This window comes from Canis aureus, chromosome 6, assembly GCF_053574225.1.
Source record: "Canis aureus isolate CA01 chromosome 6, VMU_Caureus_v.1.0, whole genome shotgun sequence".
Classification (NCBI taxonomy): domain Eukaryota; kingdom Metazoa; phylum Chordata; class Mammalia; order Carnivora; family Canidae; genus Canis; species Canis aureus.
This window is the reverse complement of record NC_135616.1, coordinates 29,584,068-29,605,358: the sequence shown is the minus strand read 5'-3', so window position 1 is coordinate 29,605,358 and position 21,291 is coordinate 29,584,068. Positions and strand designations below refer to the sequence as shown.

General features: G+C 36.4%; 1 long non-coding RNA gene across 1 annotated transcript in view; it reads right to left on the bottom strand.

Moving 5' to 3' along the window:
* The window catches only part of LOC144315671 (uncharacterized), a 150,042-nt gene that overhangs the window by 126,694 nt on the left and 2,057 nt on the right, over positions 1-21,291 (bottom strand). Inside the window, exons 2-4 of the long non-coding RNA XR_013381415.1 lie at positions 19,238-19,338; positions 18,273-18,392; positions 14,734-14,862 (exon numbers count right to left, since the gene is read on the bottom strand). This is a non-coding gene — a long non-coding RNA (uncharacterized LOC144315671). The remainder of the gene's footprint in view (positions 1-14,733; positions 14,863-18,272; positions 18,393-19,237; positions 19,339-21,291) is intronic.

Below are 21,291 nucleotides of genomic sequence, written 5' to 3'. Positions count from 1 at the left end.
TCATATAAGAAACATTGCCCTAGTCCTTATTTAATGCCATTTAAAAAAATAAACATGATGAAAGCAAGTTTCAGCCCAGAACATATACACAAATGCAGCAGAACTGAAAGCATGAAAGAAAAACAAATATGGACCCTACCTGATTCTAGTTTCTCAGCCATATAAAATTATATACTACCTTAATTTTAATGCTGTGTTGAATTGAGCTTTTTGTTACTTGCGGACTAAATTATACCGTCTACAAATACCCCAGTCTCTCCAAGAATTTCAGTGGAACTACCACTGTCAACAGTAAATAAGGCTGAAATGTAAAGCTTCTTATCACTGTGGTTGAATCAAAGTGGCAGGGGAGTGGGTAATGCTTTTCTAAAGCAACTTTGCTAAGAAGCTATGTATACAACAGATTATACCAATCAAGAAATCAACTGAGAAATAAGAAAAATTGACAAATTTTCATAGCATACTGCATAGTCTCCTCACCCAATAATAATCAAACCCTAACTACAAACTTCCTGGATGACAGGATTAACACAGGTCCTATTCCTTTTCTTGCTTTCTGTGTGAAAACCTACTCTGCATTCTAATCCCAGGGAAGTAAACTGGTTCTTGATGTTGGGTTATAATCTTTGCTCACTCAGGTAAGAAAGACCCTCTCTTGAATTTGCTGCAAGTAGATGTCTATTGAACTGCTTAATCAGTTTCATAAAATATATCACAGATTGATACAACTTTGATTAAGCTAATAAGCATTCAACTGGTAATACAATTCACTTGCCGATTCAATTGATGACTGAAGTATATTCATCAGCTCTGTAAAATACTTTCAACAGCAAAGATCTATACCCTGCTCAAGTTACATACCAGTACAGCAGTTCTCTTGCTTCAGGCTGCTTGGGATCTTGTTTGACTCTGAGGGCTTCCTTCCAGAATCAACAGAGTTAGTGAAACCCCACAGTGTCTTTCAGAGCTTCTGCTCAGCCATGATTCATGTCATGTCTGTCCACATTCTATTGGTCAAAGCTAGATTTATGGCAAGTCCCAGCATTAAAAATGCAGTGAAAGAACTGCAAGCAGAAATGCATAATCTTCTTCCTTGAGGGCCACAGGAAGAGTTGGAAACAATAATACAGTTATTCTTTTCATTATCGTTGAAAAACACTGATGCTTCAGTCAATGTGTTGGAGTTAGAGGTAAAACTATGCAAAAGATTTGCCTCCTTTCCTCAAGGCGCTCAAAATTTAGTATTAAGATTATGCAAATACTTATAGAAAAAATGAAAAAAGAGTTATTTTAATGAATCACTGAACTTTAGCCATCAATGTTCCAAGTGTACAATATCTGATTATCACTCAAAAGTATATAAACTATCATTATGGAAAATTGAAGTTAGACACCTTGATTGCTATAATTAAGAAATAAAGGAAAAAAGACAATAAAACAAAATAAAAAGCCCTCTGGTTTCTCCCCCAGTCAAGTTCCCCTTGTTTTTAATTACTGATGACTAATAGCTCAACAAGTGATTGACTAGTATGGCAAACCTCAACAAGGTATAGCTTTTTCAAAAATATATATGGTTTTTTAAACATAGTAGTTAATCTTAAGTATCCTTGGGAATATACAATTTACTCCAAGATTAATAATAAATGGAAATATAAATAACTGTAAATGGTTCCAACCATTGAGTTCTTCTAGCATTGAAGGTATTTTAGTTAGTGCTCTGAAGTTGAGTTAAACTGAATCAGTGATATCAGTGACATATATAGACATCATCTGAGACTTATGAGATGGTTCAACAGTACTGGTTGATAACTTAATCTAGCCCCACAAAGGTCAGTGCATTCAAGTCAATCAATTGGAGTTGCATACAACCAGTAAACAAAAAAGCAGACCAACCTCTGGGAGATACTTTTAATCTACTGTATTAACTCTGCATGGAGATAGAGAAAAGACTTTTTTCCTCAGTGTTTGCTCCCAACTGTCCCTGCTTTCCTTGCCAAGTCTGTCTATTGAAAGCCTACCATCCACTGACTGAGCTTTGCTCAATCCGCAAACTAATTAGAAGAACTCAGTCTGGCTATATTTGATAAATGTTTCTTCCCTGTTAGTGGGGATGGTATTCTGCTATTTCCACTCCTGGGTTCTGTAAAGTATCAGGTAAACTCCCTCCCATGGATCCCAAATGACCATTTGGCTAAACATTGTTATCTTCTCAGGAGCTTCTACCTCTGACCATCAAAACCATACTAGCAACTTGCTACCATCAGAGCTTATCTCTCTGAAGCTAACACATCTTGACCTTAAAATAACCTGTGTTATTTCTCTTAATTTCTTTTCTTTGGGAATGGACCTTGACTTTGGTGCATTTCCCTGAAACAGGGCTAAGAAGCCTTTTTGATAATGAGAACTACCCAAACTGGGCCTGTGCTTTCCACTACTGCCAAACAATGTTGCCCTTGGCTTTTGACACTGGACTGGAATGACTACTATTTCCTACCTTCCCACATCTAAGCTAGATCCACTTGATTATTTAGATTAAATGAGGTCTCTGTCCAAATCAGTTCTCTTCTTCCTTTCCCCATATTACCCAATGACCTATATTATTACTTCTTTAAAATCAGAGCTCTAAGAATGTCTCAGTCTAGGACTGTGCAGACACTGACACACAATCCCTGAAAGAAATGCACCATAAATTCTAACTTCTCTTTGAATACCTAGAAATATACCTAGAAATGGGTAAGGATACCTAAAAGTACAAATATATAAAAATAAAACATACCTAGAAATGGGATACAAGGAGGCATGCATTTAGCTTTGGTAGATATTACCAATCTTCCAAAGTGTTTGTTTAATTGATACACTAGCAATGTCAACAATTTTCATTTGCTTCATATCTTTGTCAACCCTTGATGTTGTCAGTCTTTAATTTTAGTCCTTTCATAAATACGGCTTTAAAATGGACTTCCCTATTGATTTATTTCATATACTTATTGGATTTTTATTACTATATTTATTTAGTCAAATGCTTCTTCATGTCTTTGCATAATTTTAATTGGGTTGTTTGATAAACTGAAGATCTCTCTCTGTGTGTATATAGATAGATAGATAGATAGATATAGATACACATACAATGTATTATAATATTTTATATATACATACATATATATATTCTGAATAGGAGTCCTTTTTTAGATATTTATATTATGAGGATCCCCATCCAGTTTGCTGCTTGCAGAATTTACTCTTTTGCAATGGGACTAAAGCTAAAAAAAAGAAAAAAAAAAAAAAAAAAAGAAGAGGAAGACAATGACCACACATCCTTCTGAATAATACAAGGGAAACATTATACTAAATCTGGCAATGCAAAGTATTTCATATTTGTTAAGATCATGAGGCTTGACAAAGACAGTTTTGGTGCCTCATGTACCTTTATGGCTTTACAGAAAGAAAAACTTTCTGTAAATAAATGCTTGACAATTAGGGCTAAAGTCCATGGAAGAAAAGAGAGATAGCACAGGAGTTTGAAAAATCCCCTGTGTCCTCTGCATAAGTAATGAACTGAGAACAACTCCACAATAAAAACAGGTGTCATAAGGGGTTCTGGCTGCATGACCAGTGGGCAACTGAAAGATTTAGGATTTCATTCTGTGAATTATTAAATATATACCCCCTACAGACAGTGAAGAAAATTCTAAAGCTTGATTATCTGCTTCTCAGGAGCTACAACTTGGGGAGTATATGCATGTTTCTTAAGCCTACGAAGCTTTCTGATAGAGACACCCAGTGCTCATTATATTCTCTAGTGGGGTGTTCTTCGCGTGCCATCCTCTAGTTCTTCTTGAAAACAGAACACAAAGAAGAGGAAGATTTAAGGCAGGCATAACAAATACCCTTTGGGTTTGTGATTTTAGGAAGGCAAGTTCTCTGGCTGAAGACCACACAAAGAACAGCAATATGACCAGATGAAAAGGCTTTGTTGAAGCACATTAAATGACACGATTGTCACTAAACTCTCACAAAGAAAACAAATAGGGCAGGCATGCTACTGACTTGGATTTACTTTCAACATCAGACTAGCAAGTATGTTTCAAGTTGAAAAGATTCCAACTTGGCCATAAAAGCTTTCTTTCTATCACGTGAGCCATCCATGTTGCTAACTTAAGGTCCAGCACTTTTACATCCGAGCATGCTCACACGAAGTTCAAGTGGATGAGGCGGGAAAGGAAAGCAAACAACAAAACTTGTTTATCGGATTCAAGTTGAACCATCTGTTGTTAATGATTAGATCTTCAGCTTCCAATTTTCGTTTGAATGTTATTGCTCATTTCTAGCGGGGCACTGAGCCGCTGCTTTCCCCTGTGTGTGGATGCTAAGTAAAATATAGCCTAGATTGAAAGACTGTTAGAAGAAGAAATCATGCTTCATGAGTCTGGCAGACTCTCCATTTACCCTGAAGGAAAAGTCAAGGGCCTAGGTCAAGAAGGAGGTCAATTCTTGGCTCAACATGGCATTACAATAATGGGTGTACTCTGTGGGGCCCAGTTGGCCCAGCTGAAAACTGTCATTATAATTTTGACTTCCCAGGAGCTAAAGCTAAATAAGGATTAACTACTGTTTTCCTTTCACTTTATATAGGAGACTCAATTTTGATGCAAAGTTTATGAAACTCAATTCAGGTTTCCTCTGTGGTAATAAACAGGTTGTTGGGATAAATGTTTCTTTCCTGAAGGGTTTTATGTCTCTGTAATTGTGGTTTGTGGGAGTATCTTAAATCACCATTTTTCATAGATTGTATTCACCATTTGGAATTGGTTGTATTGATTGCAGGTAATTATAATTGTATTTGCTGTGCTGCATCATCTATATATGGGGGACATGTGAAATTGCATAATCTAAGAATTTCAACATAGTGAGAGAATGTGTGTATGTCTGTGTAAGATATTGTGTGCATATTTGACTTAAAGTCCCCTAAGTAATGCATCTCTTTCTCTACATATCTATATGTGTATATACACATATATGCTCATATATATACACATACCTATATATATTTAATATGAAAATAATGCTCTAAATTTGCCCCATCCTTGTATGTGTGCATGTTTGTATGTGTGTCTAATAGGACTCAGTCCTAATTATTTATATATACATATCTAAATACACATACACATATATGCTCATTATGTGTTAAATTCAGAAAGCTCAGAATTCAGAGAACTATTAATTACTATTACTAGTTTGAGTATTTTGAGAATAACATATTTTCAAAATAACTAGCCAACAATGACATTATCCTGGTCCATTTTGGTGGTGACGTGTTACAGAGGATGACCTTAACTTTTGACACCAAATTCTAAGATTACATACATCATTGTAATACTTCTATAATTCATATATTTTTGCTTCTGTGTTGGGGGTATCTGTGAAATTTGCAATGATAGTAATAAAATACTGAGACATCGACTTTTAAGTATTTGCTGTCTCATTGAGCAGACAATAACAAGTAACTCTCAAACAAAACACCAAATGATAGCAGAAAACAATAATGGAAATGTTATGACATGGCTAGAATTCCCAGCCTAATGGCAGAAATGTGCAATAACAACTGCAGATATTTGAGATTGTAATCAGACCAAACTGGGAAAATTAGGGACTATTTCTTAGAGGAAGTGAGAAGGAAGCTAGGTCTTGAATATCAAATGGAATGGGCCACAGGAGGAGACATGCTTTGTACTATCTCTTAGTTTTGAAAACCCACTCTAGTGCAATTTTGAGAGATGGACTATGTCACCTACACATCACTGGGTTGCAAACTCAGGATGGTATCCATACACCTCTCTGCTCCCACTTTCCTTAATTGCCATTGATAATTTCTTTAAGTCCTTCAATCTTTTATCCTCTTTCTCCTGTTCTTATTCTAAATGAATTACATTGTCTCCAATTCTTTCATGTTTCTTTGTTCCTATAGTTCAATTCAGACTTTATGTCAAAATATTCTTTCTTAGGGTGAAATGTTAGGAATAAGACATTATTTATTTGGACATAGTCTTATCATCTATTATTATGCAGTAAAAATTCCAACAGTGGAATCATGAGAAAGTCCTAAGGAATTTTGAAGAAAATTCATGAACATCACAGAGTTCCCCTATCACAAATAACCAATTAAAAAAATTAAAATTAAAATTAAAAAGAAACCAACAGATACCTTGTCCACAGGTTTCTATACATCAGTTAACAATTCTTGTATATTCTAATTTATGAGTTAAGTATGTCCTGGGATGATATATTATTAACTATGTTCATTGAAAAATAACGAGATTAAGGTTGATTAAGCAAAAAGTAGAGTTCCTTTTTAAATTCACAGAAGGCACCATGGGACACAAGGGCAGGCACAGAGTTGGGTCCCAAAAATGTACTAGGCCGAGGGCCTGAGACTTTATCACTACTCTCTGGCCCTCTCTCATATCTGCTCTGCTATAATTTGCCTTCCTTACCTTTCTTACCCTAGACTGTCTGGTTTGTATCCCAGTCCACCTAACAGAAAATGGCTGATAATAGCTCTATGGTTTTATCTTCTCTGCTCAAAATAAAGTCACATGGACACAGAAGTGTCACAGGCTAATTTTAGATCCTCTCAGAACAAAAAGATTATTCAACTCTAGCTTTAACCAGATGTTCACTCCTGGACCAATCAAGTATGTTCATGGGTATGATGTCCTTTGTTACAAAAAGAGCCACCAGGAGACCTTCTGCTATAACCTTGTGGATTAGGGTTGATGGATGAAGTCCTAAGGGAAAAATAAGCCTACAGAAACAAATCTATTCTGAACATAACTTACAGAGGGCTAACAAAACACAAACCCTATCCCACTACTTGAGCCGTTTGCCTACTTCACCTCTGATGTGCCTTAGCAAAATGAGACAATGATTGGGAGCATCACCAAACCAGAGTGTGAAGAGTAAATTAAAATCTCCAGACTCTGCCTAGCAATGAGGCACAGGCATATCCCTAATGTCTGCCTATAACTAGAAGCTGCAGCTAACTGCATTCTAGAAAAGCGATTCTCAACAGGAATCCCTGGACAGGCAGGATCAGGATCTCTTGCATCATCTGAAATGCAAATTCTTAGACCCTAACCTCAAATTACAGAATGAGAATCTCTGGTGCTGGACCCAGCGACCTGTGCTTTATTTATATAGCAAGCTTTTTAGGAGACTCTGATACACGCAGAACTTTGATCACCACTCCTCTAGAGTCTAGAATCTAGAGTATTGTTTATTTGTTTCTTTGCTTTTTCAACTTGGTCCTGAAATGCAAGTTAACTAAAGAAATTTGAATAGTACCAAGAAAAGAGCAGGGTTTAAATGGATGTCCTGAACTTGGGGGAAGAGGGCAACTTTGGTCACAGGGCATTTGCAAATGTATGTATTCTTTACTGATTTCATGGAATTCCTGAAATAATTCTGAACTTCATCATTTCTCTCTGCAGACATTTGTCTCTACTGTGTACCAGGAATTCAGAGAGGCTGGAGCTAAAAGGATAAAATATTGGAGGCCTAGCCTCAAAGAGCTCCTAAGTTTGGTGTTGTGAGACAAATGATAAAGAGACGGGACAAGAGACCTAGATAATAACAACTAAATTACAGCATAATTCTGGCAATATTAGAAATGCTTATAACAAAGAAGTAGTTCAGAAAGTCTTCCCATAAGAGTTGGCATCTGAGCAGTAGAGAGCAGTGAGCAGAGGTCAAAATGATGTCAGGGAGAGAGCTGCATGTTGGAAAACCGAACAGAGTGAACAGAGGAATACAAGTTTTAAAATGGCATTTGAGAGCTAGGGCAAATAATGTTTCAAGAGAGGAAACTGCTGACATTCTTGGGCTCAAATGACAAAGGGCTTGCCCCCATCACCCTTAGATGATTATGCTAAGCATGCTTTTGCTTTTCTCTTGGACAGGATGCCCTGCACTGCCATACCAGTCATACTTCTTAAAGTATTTACTCGGCACCATTCTTAACAGAGATTAGTAGTGCAACTGCAGGAGAAGGGACTGTTCTTGGCCCTGAGGGTATTTAGAACTCAATGGAACAATGAGTAAATGTGTGCTTCCACTTAGCATAAACTCAGTAACTTCTATTCCCTTGGGTGAATTATGATTTAAGAGAGAGGAGGCAAGTACTGAACTCTTATATTTCTGGAAAAGCTTTCTGCAGGCATCCCCTGCAGGCAGTATTGCAGATGGAGTCTGAATGTGGAGGTGGACTCAGGCTTACCGATGTCTTTATAGAGAGAAATGGGTGAAGAACAAATCAGCACAGAGGTGACTACCTAGAAAAGCACCATGGGCGAATAGAACATATGAGATTTTTTCAAGTAGTTAGGTTTCAAATTTTATCTTTGGCATGATATGAGATCACAACCTTGAGAAAAGGTAACAGTGTATTTTACAAATAAGACTCCCTCCAACTACCAAGGCAGACAAGGAAGAAATGGAATATAAAAGACACAATGTATCAGGAAGAATTGATGGAAAAATAAATGAGGGAAGAAAAGAACAGCATTCTCTCTTACACACACATACACACACATACACACACGTACACATGCACACATATCCCTAATACATACTTGAAACAATATAGTTGAAAATAAATATAGGTTAACCTAGAGAGAAAAGTGAACTTGCTACCTAAAAATTAATTGGCTTGGCTCATATTTCTCTATTAAAATATTCATTAATGGCAATTGCAATCAATTGATTTATTGCTTTGCATACACAATCATCTGATTACCCATAGAAATTAATTGTAATTGTGAATTTCACAATCCTCCCCCCTTCTTAAGATACTATGGACACCCTTGTTTATCAGCGTGTATATATTCATAGTGCATTTCTCCCCTTGTTTCTACTTCCAAGCTACAGACTGGGAAAAAGAAGAGGGAACTGAGACAAAAGAGTAGAAACCATCCTGCCCTTTCCTTGGCTTTGGAGAGAAAAATCTGGACTTTCAGCAAACCTAGGGTTACATCTCCCTCCCTCCTAGTGCCCCTACATCCACCCCAGAAGGGCAATTCAGTTTACTTATTTTCTGAGATTTAACATCAGGCTGGTGAGATTCAAAATGTTTATGCTCCAAGCAAGAGAACCTTTTTCATTGTTTGCCAATCTGTGTCAGATTTAATCTAGATCTGTAAACACCAGTACATTTTCGATTCTGATGCAATTTCCTTAAATTTACCCTACAAAAGAGGCTTTTTTGTTGTTGTTTCCTTCTTTCCTTTTCTTTTTTTTTTTTTTTCTTTTTGGTAATCTAAGAGTAAAAAAAAATCTCTGAACCAATTGGTCAATCGATTAACAAATTAACTGCTAAATAATAGATTGGACCCTGTCGACATGGTGACAGGGTGCCCAGAATAAAATATGTCTCTACAATACTCCTTTGAACACATGCCTAACAAAGCAACACTTGCTTTTCCTAACTAGTTTACACAAATGCCTAGAAACCAAATAGAAAAACATGGGCTGATAATATTTTATCATTCATACAAGCTGAACAGAAATGGGCATTACATTGAGAAATGAACAAAACTCGTTTTCTTTCGAATTAAATTTTAATGTAGCAGAACTTTACATGATCCTTTGAACATAAATAAATGCAGGAAGACAACAAAATATTTTCCACCACTAATTATACCATTTATACTGAACATGGTGTAAAAGTACACAAAAAATAATGTTACTAAGTAGACAAAAAAGAAAAAAAAAAGAGAGTAAAAGGGATTGGAGGAGGGAGGGGAGGATGACAGAACCACATAATGAAGTTGGTGTTATGTAAGAATTATCCTCTACAATGTTTCAAGTCTTGGTTATTTACTTAAAGGCTTTTAGTCTGGAATAATGATGATATGAATAATCATCAGAAGCCAAAGCTGTAGCTTAGAAACCTAGTCAGAAAGGATGTAATATGGGGGTAAAAAAGGAACTGTTTATTAAAAGGAGGACATTTAGGACTGCTCTTAACTGATAATATTCACACAACTTTTGCAAAGAATATTACAGAGCAGAATGGGGCTCTCTCCCAATCTGCATTTTCCATTCATTCGGGGTTGTTCAGACTGATGTTTGGGGGGGATGCTGTGGATTTAGGCTAGACGCAATTTTCAAATGTCCAATGTAAAGGATTTCCTCAGACTCTGGATTTGAAGCAGTGTTCACACAGTATAAAAATCAGTTGACTATTGGAGACCCAGGCTATGAAACAGTTGAATGGCTTCCTAAACTAGAAAAAAAAATCTTTAAAATATTTCCTTCTTTATTAAGTTTGATCCATTTTTATTCAGTAAGGGCTACTGACTACTATGTGCAGCTCTGCATCAGTGTCTGTTGGTTTGAGCTCAAGGGTTTGGGAGTGGTCCTACAAAATAAGACTGACATCACCCACAGGATTACAAGGAACACATTGGGAGATAAAATAATAACATAAATAATAAAATAAAATAAATATTGATTTGTTCTTGGCATTGGTTGAGTGTGTGGGGTAGAGGATAGAAAGTGAACAAGTTTTGGAATAAACAAATTTAGAATTAAATATTTGCTCTCAATAGTTGTTCTGGGAAGCACAAGAATAACTATATTACTTCAACTGTGTGTGTGTGTGTTTGAAAGTAGTGGGATGTGAATAAGAAATTGCAGAATTACCAGACAGAATAAGGAGTGTGCTAGTCCTGGCATTTAGATACCTTCTTCCAGTAAAGCCATTTTCCAGTTCTGGAAGGAATGACAAAAAGGTTGAGAAGTAAAGCTAAACTTCTGACAACTTCTCAGGAGAGCAAAAAGCAGGACTATCTATATGCGTGTGTGTAAAGGACAAAACTAACCTAAAAATATCTTGAGAATTTGATCAAGGAAAAAAAGAGGGAAAAAATCAATAATCAATATCAGAAATAAAAGAGACCACTAATATAGATTCCAAAAATATTAAAATATTACAAATACATTTATGACAATATATTTTAAAATTTAGACGAAATAGAAAAAAAATCAGAAAAATACAACTGATCCAATGGATACAAGAAGTACTTTAAGAAAACTCAAAATTCAGGGCAGCCCGGTGGCTCAGCAGTTTAGCACTGCTTTGGCCCAGGGCCTGATTCTGGAGACCTGGGATCAAGTCCCACATCAGACCCCCTGCATGGAACCTGCTTCTCCCTCTGCCTGTTTCTCTGCCTCTCTCTTTGCCTGGTCTCTCATGAATAAATAAATAAAATATTTAAAAAAAAAGAAAGAAAACTCAAAATTCAGATTGCCTCATAATTTAATTCTACCAAACACTTAATAAAGAAATAATGTCTGACTTCTTAACAGGATTCAAAAAGCTCTACCCTAAAGGAAACTATCGATAAATTTGATTAAAAGACATTATTAAAAGTTTAAAAGGCAAGTTGCTGCATGGAAGATGTTAACTGAAGATCTTGACTTTTAGAATATATTAAAAAATCCAAAATATATTCTACAAATCAGTAAGAAAAATACTAATATATTCAAAAATCCAAAATATATTCTACAAATCAGTAAGAAAAATACTAACAACCTAAAAGAAAGGTTACTAGGGATTTAAATTGATATTTCAGAAAAGAGAATATAGAATTTTTTTTAAAAAGGGCTGAACTCATTAATGTCAGGAAAATAAGCATTAAAATCAAAATGAAATACTACCATGCTCTTACATAATATCTAAAATGAAAAAGAGATCTAATGCACATAGAATTCTCCTATAGCACTAGTGGGAGAGTGTAAATTAGTACAAATCCTTTGTCAAATTTTCTGGCATCATTTAGTAAAACTGAAAATGCACATTCCCTGCAACTTGGCAATTCCACTACTAGCTATTAGCCCAGCAGAAATCAGTTCATGCTTGCAACAAAATACATGTATAAAACATGTTTGGAGGAGCATTTTCACAATAGTTGAAAACAGGAAAGAACCCAAACATTCTTTAATGGTTAATGGACAATTATCTGGTGATAAAGTCACACAATGGAATAATAGGCAGCACAGAAGATAAACGGACCATAGCTACATCCAACAACATGAGTGAACCTAACAAATATAATGCTGAAGCACAGACACCAGACACAAAAGAGTTCATGTTGTAAGATATGATCCATGGAAATATTAAAACATAAACATACAGAACTTAGCTTTAGTGTTTACTGGTCTAAGCTCGTGTGATTAAAATGATAAAGATAAAATGACTATGTGATATCAGACTAACGGTAACCTCAGAAGAGGAAAGGCAAGGTGACTGGGAGGGATATAGGGGCTCTGGGGTACAAGTACTGTTTTATTTCTTGACTTGATCTGTGCGGTAGTCCCATGGATGTTTACATCATGATAAATCTATCATTGTGATAAAACTATTCATGTTTTGAATGACTTTCTGTGTATCTATTATAATTTACACAAACACAAGAAGAAGAAAAAATCTAAAACCTCTATATGGTAGAAGGCTCTGTAAACCTTGGATTTCTCCTACATAATACGGTGGTAATAAGGACTACTACTATGGTTTTTAGGAGATGCGAATGAGATAAATTACCTGACACATGGCAAATACTCCATGCTTTTGAGTATTTCATATTTGTGAAAATAAAAGGGGAAAAGAGGTGAGTTAAGGTACCAGCTAAAAGATGGGTAAAATCTAGACTTCCTTCATTAATTATTAAACCTGCTGTTGTAGTCAAAGACATGCTTGGATGAACATCTATCAGGAGTGTGTGAATGAGGATTCCTGTGTTGGGTAGAAATGTATTCAAAAGATCAAGATATTTCATAAGGAAAACAATGCTCACATAGAACATGAAAAGTTACCTATATGCCGATTCTAAAACAACAGCCTAACAGGAGGAAGTTTTGATCTATTGATTGTTTATTTAGCAGTTGAGGCAGGAAAAATAAAGGCAAAAATTTGAGAGTTATCCAATTACTCTTGTCTTCTCTTTTTATCTCATATCTTCAATCTAATCTATCAGAAAATCTTTTGGCATTATCCTTAAAATATGTCCAAAACCCATCCATGCTCCCTACCTCCACTCTTCTCCAATACCAGTATTTTATTTTAATGCTTTCTCTAATTGCCCTGTGCATGTTTTTCTTTGACCCCTAAAACTGTCCTTCGCACAACAGCAAAGTGGCCTTCCAAAAACAAAACTCAGAATTGGTCCATTTTCCTCTCAAAACTGCCTAAAGGGACAATGCCAAGGTACTTACAGTAGTCTATCAGGGCCTAGGAGATTCCCTCCCAATCTTTTCACCCTCCCACCCCCAACACACATGCACACACATACTTTTCTCTACCCTAAGCTGGGCCTTCTTGCTTTTCCTCAAGAAAAGAGTATAATACATTCTTCCTCCAGGGCTACTCCCTTACAGCTTTTTCTCCAGGAATTTTCTTCCTCAGATAAGTGCATCACTTATTATCTCACTTTCTTAGGTCTCTCTCAGAATTCCCTAATCAGGTATCCACCTTGACCACCCTGTCTAAAGTACCCAAGTCACCTTTGTCTCATTCTATCCCCCTTTATTCAACACATGGTCATGCCTTGGTACTCTATGCACTTACTGTCTCACCTCTTTAACGTCTGCCTCAAGACAACAGAGATTGTTTTCTTTTGTTTTCTGCATTATTGTACCAATATCTAAAATAGTACTTGGAATATGGTGTGTGATCCCCAAAATGTGTTGAACAGAGTGAATGTGGGGTAGATTTTAAACTCTCCACAAGGATGCCATTAACAATTTATCTAAAAACCTACCTTACCCTCAAATCAAACCCTCCTACATTCTTACATAAGCTGGATGATTCCAGATTTACTTATTTCAGCTCGTCACCACATTTATACCCTTCACACACACACGCACACGCACACAACCTGTCTTTCATTAACCATGATGCAGATTTCTACTCAAAAGCAATAAATACCTAGGTAAGGTCTCAAAATGTTAATAGTTGTTCAAGCAGATATTGCTGTCTCAAGAAGTGACCACTTAATGAATCACTACTACCAAAGGGGTCAATGAGGCCAGTCCCATATGTGTCATATTATTTCAACACACCCACAAATGAGCACATTAATATTAACTAGTGGATTTCATATCTTTATGTAAAATTGGTTTGGGGAAACTACACAAGTGAGAGGTGTTAGAAAAGTTTCCATGGTTTGCCATCTTACAATTCAGGCTGCTTTGCACTCATTACTTACATAATAGCAGAAAATCTGATTTTTGACTTTTATCTCCCTAATTTTTTTTTAATGAATAAAGCAATACTGATGTGGTACTTCAAAAAATTTAGTTGATAAGCAGCTGCCAGGCTTAATTCATAATCATTTCAGTAAATGGAAGGTACATTTCTAGCTAACAACTGCTCAGTCATACCAACCTATGTATTTCTTAAGCTTTGCCTTATCTGGAATTAGTAGCTATCGCAATTGATTGGAATGCTTACTCTAGAGAAATCTGAGCATGCCTGTTCAATAAACATTATGAAAAACTGTGTTGGTAATTTCATAACTTAGAACATGAAAGATCCTCTGATCCCATATTCTGCAGTTCTCATCCATGAAGCTCCTTTCATTTTCCCAAAAATGACTTGTCCCTTTCCTTCCAAACAGATGTGTTTCCAAATTCACTGGAGCACCAGGCTTAGAGGAATTTCTCTTCAAATGAGTTTACCTATCTATTTCTTCTTCCTCTTCTATCTTCCTCTCCTCTTTCCTTCTCCCTCTCCTTTTTGAATGCATCTTTCACTTCATGCATTGCCCTTACGCCTTTTCTTCTTCCTTTTCTCCCCCACGTTTGTCACTAAGGCAACAAAGAAATATATAGTAAAATGTAAATGTGAAATAATAATATCCTAATAACAAATCAGTCTCAAAGATGAAAGACAAAATATGAAGCCAAACTTTTCTATATAGTTGCCATGGCTGAGGTCAAATTTGACTTTGAGATACTAATGTACATATGAAAAAAAATTACATCACTCATAATACCAATGAAACGCAGTTTTAAAATACTGGTGTCTGTTTTTTAACTATATAATGTCTAACTCTGTATAGTAGATAGGGTAATAGTTAAAGTTATAGTGAATGCTTGGTAACATAGTCTTGAATTTTAAAAGAATCTTCACTGTGCCTTTACAGAGCAAAGTGATAAAATATCGATGATGACAAATGTTTGGAGAACTGATCACACTAATCCTCTCTTGCTTTAGGATGTGATTCTCATCTGAGGAGCACTTAAGAACTGCATGGAGAGGGGCACCTCAGTGGCTTAGTTGGTTAAGTGTTCAACTCTCAATCTCAGTTCAGGTCTTGATCTCAGGGTCCTGAGTTCAAGCCCCATGTTGTGCTCCTTGCTGAGTGTGGAGTCTATACTTAAAAAAATAAAATAAAAAGAGAAAACTTGCATGGGGAGATCTTTGTAAATTCAGGGCTCTAGTCTAGACCCCACTGAATCACAACTTTTAGTAAGGGTCATGCTTCTGCAACTTCATGAATCTTTCTAGGCATTTCTGAAGACCCGCTTTCGAATAAAGTAGTTATAAAAGTACATATTTCTCTCCAGCTGCCATTGAGTGTGAACATATAAACTTTGTATGTGTGTTACGGTATGATGCTCTATTTGCTTATCAAAGACCTTGGTTTCCAAATATAGATATTTTTTTGTGGACACTCCCATCAGTAAGACAACTTCACATGCATGACCACATTATATGTATTGTTAAAACCTCAGTGGCAACTCTGGTATGCATGGTGAGTGAGGCATACATAATCCTTGACCCAATCTGTGTCATGAACCAGGCTTGCTCTGAGACATCCTACTCTCACTCAAATACCTCATTTCACAACTGAAAAAACCTGAGTCCTACTATATATACCATAACATACTCGAAAGTCAAAAGAGTCATAGATAATCAGGCCAGGACAAAACCCCAGGAGATCAGATTCTCAGCACTTTGTCCTTGTCACTGCTCCACATGGTCCCCATGAGCACCTGAGCACCCTTCCTATGCCTGCTCCCTTCTCTTACATTTCAACAGGAGCCCTGCTGTCTCTGGAGGTGCCATATTAGCCGCCTTCTATGGCCATCTCCCTTTGTTTCTTTTATTCTCCTTGCTCTTTGAACACACTGAGAGAAAATATGTATTTGTTCTCCTCATTTTGCATTTGTTTCTCTACTTCCTTCAACTCTACCAGTGTGATTCCTGCTGCTATCTGTAAGGGGCTTTCTTCTTCCCAACATTTAAAATATCTTTGTATAACTCAGAGAGCCATGCAAAATTTCTCTATTGAAATTCAAAACCCAACCAGGCTGACCTCATTTCAAAATAAGACCAAATCTCAAGCCATCTAGTTTTTATGCAAACCATTCTTTTACATATTTTTATTTATTTATATGAAAATATTTTTCCTGTGGATACTTTGTAGCCGCATGAGGGATTTTAGAGTGTTAATGAGAAAGGGGCATGATAATGCCCTGTATTTGCATACTCCTTCACAGCTTCAAAATCCTTCTACAAGTTTCATTTCTCCTATAAGAGTCCAGTGAGGGTACTAGATAAATCCTGTGACCTTTCCCTCCCCATTTGGCCACTGAGTCTTTCAAAAGGGATAAAGTGAGCTTCCCAAGGTCTCCCGGTTGTTAAATAAGTACATGCACTTATGCATACACAAATTCACACACACTCCCAAAAAGTACTATTTACTATGAATCTAGTTATGAATCAATTTACTACGAATATTAGCTAAATATTAGGAAGCTTGGGCTATCTCTTATTGGGCCAGCTTTCCATAGCTGTCAGTCCACTTGAGGAATTCAAGTAGTATTTTGTGTTAAGTCCTAGGAAGAGGGCAGCCTGGGTGGCTCATCAGTTTAGCGCTGCCTTCAGCCCAGGGGGTGATCCTGGAGACCGGGGATTGAGGCCCACGTCGTGCTCCCTGCATGGAGCCTGCTTCTCCCTCTGCCTGTGTCTCTGCCTCTCTCTCTCTCTGTGTCTCTCATGAATAAGTAAATAAAATCTTAAAAAAAAAAAAAAAAGTCCTAGAAAGAGAAAAGCTGATAGTAAAATAACATAGTGAAGATGCACCAGATTTACTTTAACCTGTGTATTCTTTTTTTTTTTTTTAAGATTTTATTTATTTATTCATGATAGTCACACAGAGAGAGAGAGAGGCAGAGACACAGGCAGAGGGAGAAGCAGGCTCCATGCAGGGAGCCCGATGTGGGATTCGATCCCGGGTCTCCAGGATCGCGCCCTGGGCCAAAGGCAGACGCCAAACCGCTGCGCCACCCAGGGATCCCTAACCTGTGTATTCTAACAGCATTCCACTACTATTTATATCCATCCCTTCCTAAAGTAACAAGGGGAATGGAACCTCTTTGTCAGCCCAAGAACATACACACTGACTTGGTATTTGGCAACTTAACTGATATTTTCATATCAGTGGTCAGGGGGAAAATGTGCTTCTGACCCACCTCTGGTCAATGACACATGAGAGGAAATCCAATGACCCCGGACAAGAAATTGGCAAAGTTGTCCTTGCTCCTAAAATAGAGTTATATAAAAAAACACAATCTCTCTCCTTATTGGTTCTAGCTTTAAAGGCTGGATAAGCCATTTTGCTATGTGCCTAAGGGCATAGCTAATTTGCCACTAGTCTTTTTGTTATTTGCAGTCTAAGCATCCTAGTTGACTCCTGTTAATTCTCCTCCCATCATTCTCTGGGAGAATTCCTGCTCAGAGCTCCCCAGCCATCATCAGTGGTCATATATATATGGCACCATCCTCAGTGATGGTGAACAGAATTTTAAAAAATGTGTTCTTCCAACCAAATTCCTCTAGGAACTTAGAATTGGGAAAATCAGGATGTTGGGCTATGAGTTTCAGCTGAAATGTCATGCAAATTTGGGGTTAAGAGAGTGAAATGGCCTTCATTCACACTAAAGTTACATGAAATTATAGACTGAAAAATCAATGGTGGCTAGCCAATAGAGGGAGAGAGAGTAAAATAGAGGGAACACACAGGGAGAGAAACATATGACATAGAAAAAGTGCCTGGCACATTGTAGGTACTCAAGAGATGTGTTGATTTTTAATGTCGAATGTCACTGGTTTACCCCTTTTTTCACAGTCCATGATATGTATATTACAAAAGTGAACTCTGGAATCTTAAGACAGCTGTTTCAATGATTTGATTCCTATTTTGCCTTACCAAGTATTTTTAAAAGTAGTCCCCAGATTAGCAGTAGTCTTCTTGATCCTCCTTAGGTAATCATGACCAGTTCAATCTGAGTGTAGGAGTTACAGGGCTACATTTCTGTCCACTCAGGTTCTACATTAGGAACACAAACAATCCTTGAAGGACAATGGTCAGAAATTATTTTTTGAAAATAGACTGCAGTAACATGGTAAAAAATTTAGACCTCACAATACCAAAAAAAAAATAATAATAATAATAGATAACATTAGAGATGAAGTGTACAGTGAATGGGTATCAAGCATCCATAAAATGACTAAGAATAAATTATAAAGTAGCATCAAATGTAGACAAAAATGAGGTGTTTTATGATGAGACTTATTAATGAAACAGTATCACACTCACTATAAAATGGGTTAAAATATTGACATTTAAAGTGTAAAAATTACATCTGATAGTCTGAATTGATGTGTATTTTGGTTTAAATTATTCCTCTGTCTGGGTAAAACCATTACCTCTGTCCCTACATATGCAGCAATAATTATATCTTTATATTGCTCTTAAAGGATATCCGAAGCAAGGACAAATAGAAAAAAAGCTATAAAAACGGCATGACAATGTCCTTTTAAATTATGTAAACCTCATTTTATGTAATAGTGTCACTGAACAAATAATCAGTTGGTTGAGGAAGATAAGTGGCTGTAATTATTTATTCATTTTAATGTTTGTTATTAAGCCTTCCTTTTGCTATTTGTGGCCATTATATGATGAAAGATCAATACAAAGAAGATGAGAAAGTGCAGAGATGATGGTTAATTATCAGAAAGGAGAAAGGTAGGCAGATGCCTGGCTTCCTGCTGATAATCCCACTCTTCATCTCACAAATGTTTCTCTAGTTAACATTTTCCTTGGCTTGAAACAATACAGAAAGATAAGCAGCTGTCCAATTCCCTTTTCTGTAGGTCAGGCATCTTTCTTACCACTAGAGTGGGTTTCATGAGGCAGTCCGTCTGTCTTGTATCATGCTGTACCCCAAAGCACAGAGTGGCACGTAGCGTGTAATGGGCATTCCACATGTCTGCTGAATGAATAATAACAGAACAAGAAGCACATTGAAAAGCATCATATCCTTTGTAGAAGACTTGAAATTCACATTAGCATTTTAAATGCCCTGAGAAGGCCTGCAGTAAAGGAGCCTACTTAGTTTGCCTAAACTTGGTATGACCAAATGAATTTTTCCTGATTGTACTTCAGGGAAGCACACTGGAAAAAATCTTAAGAGTATTTTTTCAGTTGTGGTATGATATTATTTCGGTTTCCTGAAAAAATTGCTTCTATTCACTTGGAATATTTATATATAGATTTACATATATAATTTTTTTCCAATAAGAAAAGTTATAGTCCAAATTGGCATGTTTAGGATATCATGAGTTATCTAGTTGGTGATTCCTCAGAACTAGGCCCTTTGCAAATGCTTTAGATATTGCCTTCACTATTCATATGGCTTTCTCCCTCTATTGACACTAGAAGCAGTACTTTAATAAAGCCCTGTTCCTAGGAAAGGGTACACCTACGGACAGATTTTCATAGTCTGAAATATCTTTGGACACATAATACACAAACACACACATACTAAAGAAGAAATTTACTTATCTTATGATCATTTGAAACACAATGCTTATATCAATCACAAAGTTGAAAGTGTCGATTATAGTTGTTTGTCCATGTGGCTTTCTATTAGCCCCATGATCCATTTACTACCGAATGTCTCTCCTTAAAGGAAGAGACACTTGCTCTCTATAGCTCCAATAATGGTCATCTCCATACAAGGCTTATAAAAGTAGTTTTTATTGTTTTACATGTTTTTGTTTTATTCTCCACAATTAATATACACTTTTTTTAAAATCATTAAACACCAAGTGAGTATCTTCTACCTTTATGTATATAATAAATTAAGGCTGTGGATTTAGAGTTATCCATACACATTATATGGCATACAAAAGAGTAGAATGACTCCAATCCTAGAAGGATGGTGCTACATAGCTTTTTCCCGTGCCTTGTATCCATCTCTCTTGAATAACCCTCCTCACAATCCCTAACATTGATACAAAGAGATATCAGCACATAGCAAATGATTACCCCTTTGGCAAACCAACTGGTCAGATCTTTTCAAGTTCTGCAGGGCAGAAAATTTTTAAAAAACGTTAAATGCTACATATCAGTTTTAAAAAAAGATAGTATTTTTCTAAGGATTATAAAGTTATTCAGAAAAAAAAAAAGAAATAGGACTTTCTGGCAGCATTGAAAGCCTGGATGAGGTTCCATGAGCACAAATTTATAATGGTATCAATCTACCTTGATGTGTTATTTTGATTTTTTTTTTAAGATTTTATTTATTCATGAGAGACAAGAGAGAGGCAGAGACATAGGCAAACAGAGGAGTAGGCTCCCTGCAGGGAGCCTGATGCAGGACTCGATCCCAGGACCCCAGGGTCATGACCTGAACCAAAGGCAGATGCTCAACCACTGAGCCATCCAGGCATCCCTGTTATTTTTGTCTTAATTGGTAGCATCAGTTGCCTCAAAATTAAGGAAACAAGATAAGCCACATATTGTGAGCAAGTTCCACAGGCATACATCTTAGGAAAAAGCAAAATGATATCTCCATTTTAATGATCTGCTCTTAAACAATGGAATTCAAAAAGATCTATTCAATTAGACAACAAAACAAGTAAATCTATCATTCTAACCGTGATCTTAAGGAGTCACTTAAATTTTCAGGGCTTCAGTTTCTTCCAGTATGACATGGGAACAATAGTACTAATCTCATATGATTTCTGTGAGCATTAAATAACATAAACTCTGTAAACGTCTGACTGTGGTACCTCTTATATATTAAGCATGTATCATTACCACTTTTCAAAAGAAATTTTTTTATTTACACACAGACCGCTGGCTGTTTTATTTCTCAGAGATACAGATTATCAAACTGGTTAAACACTAAAAGATGAGAGTGCCAGTTTAAATAACTGGG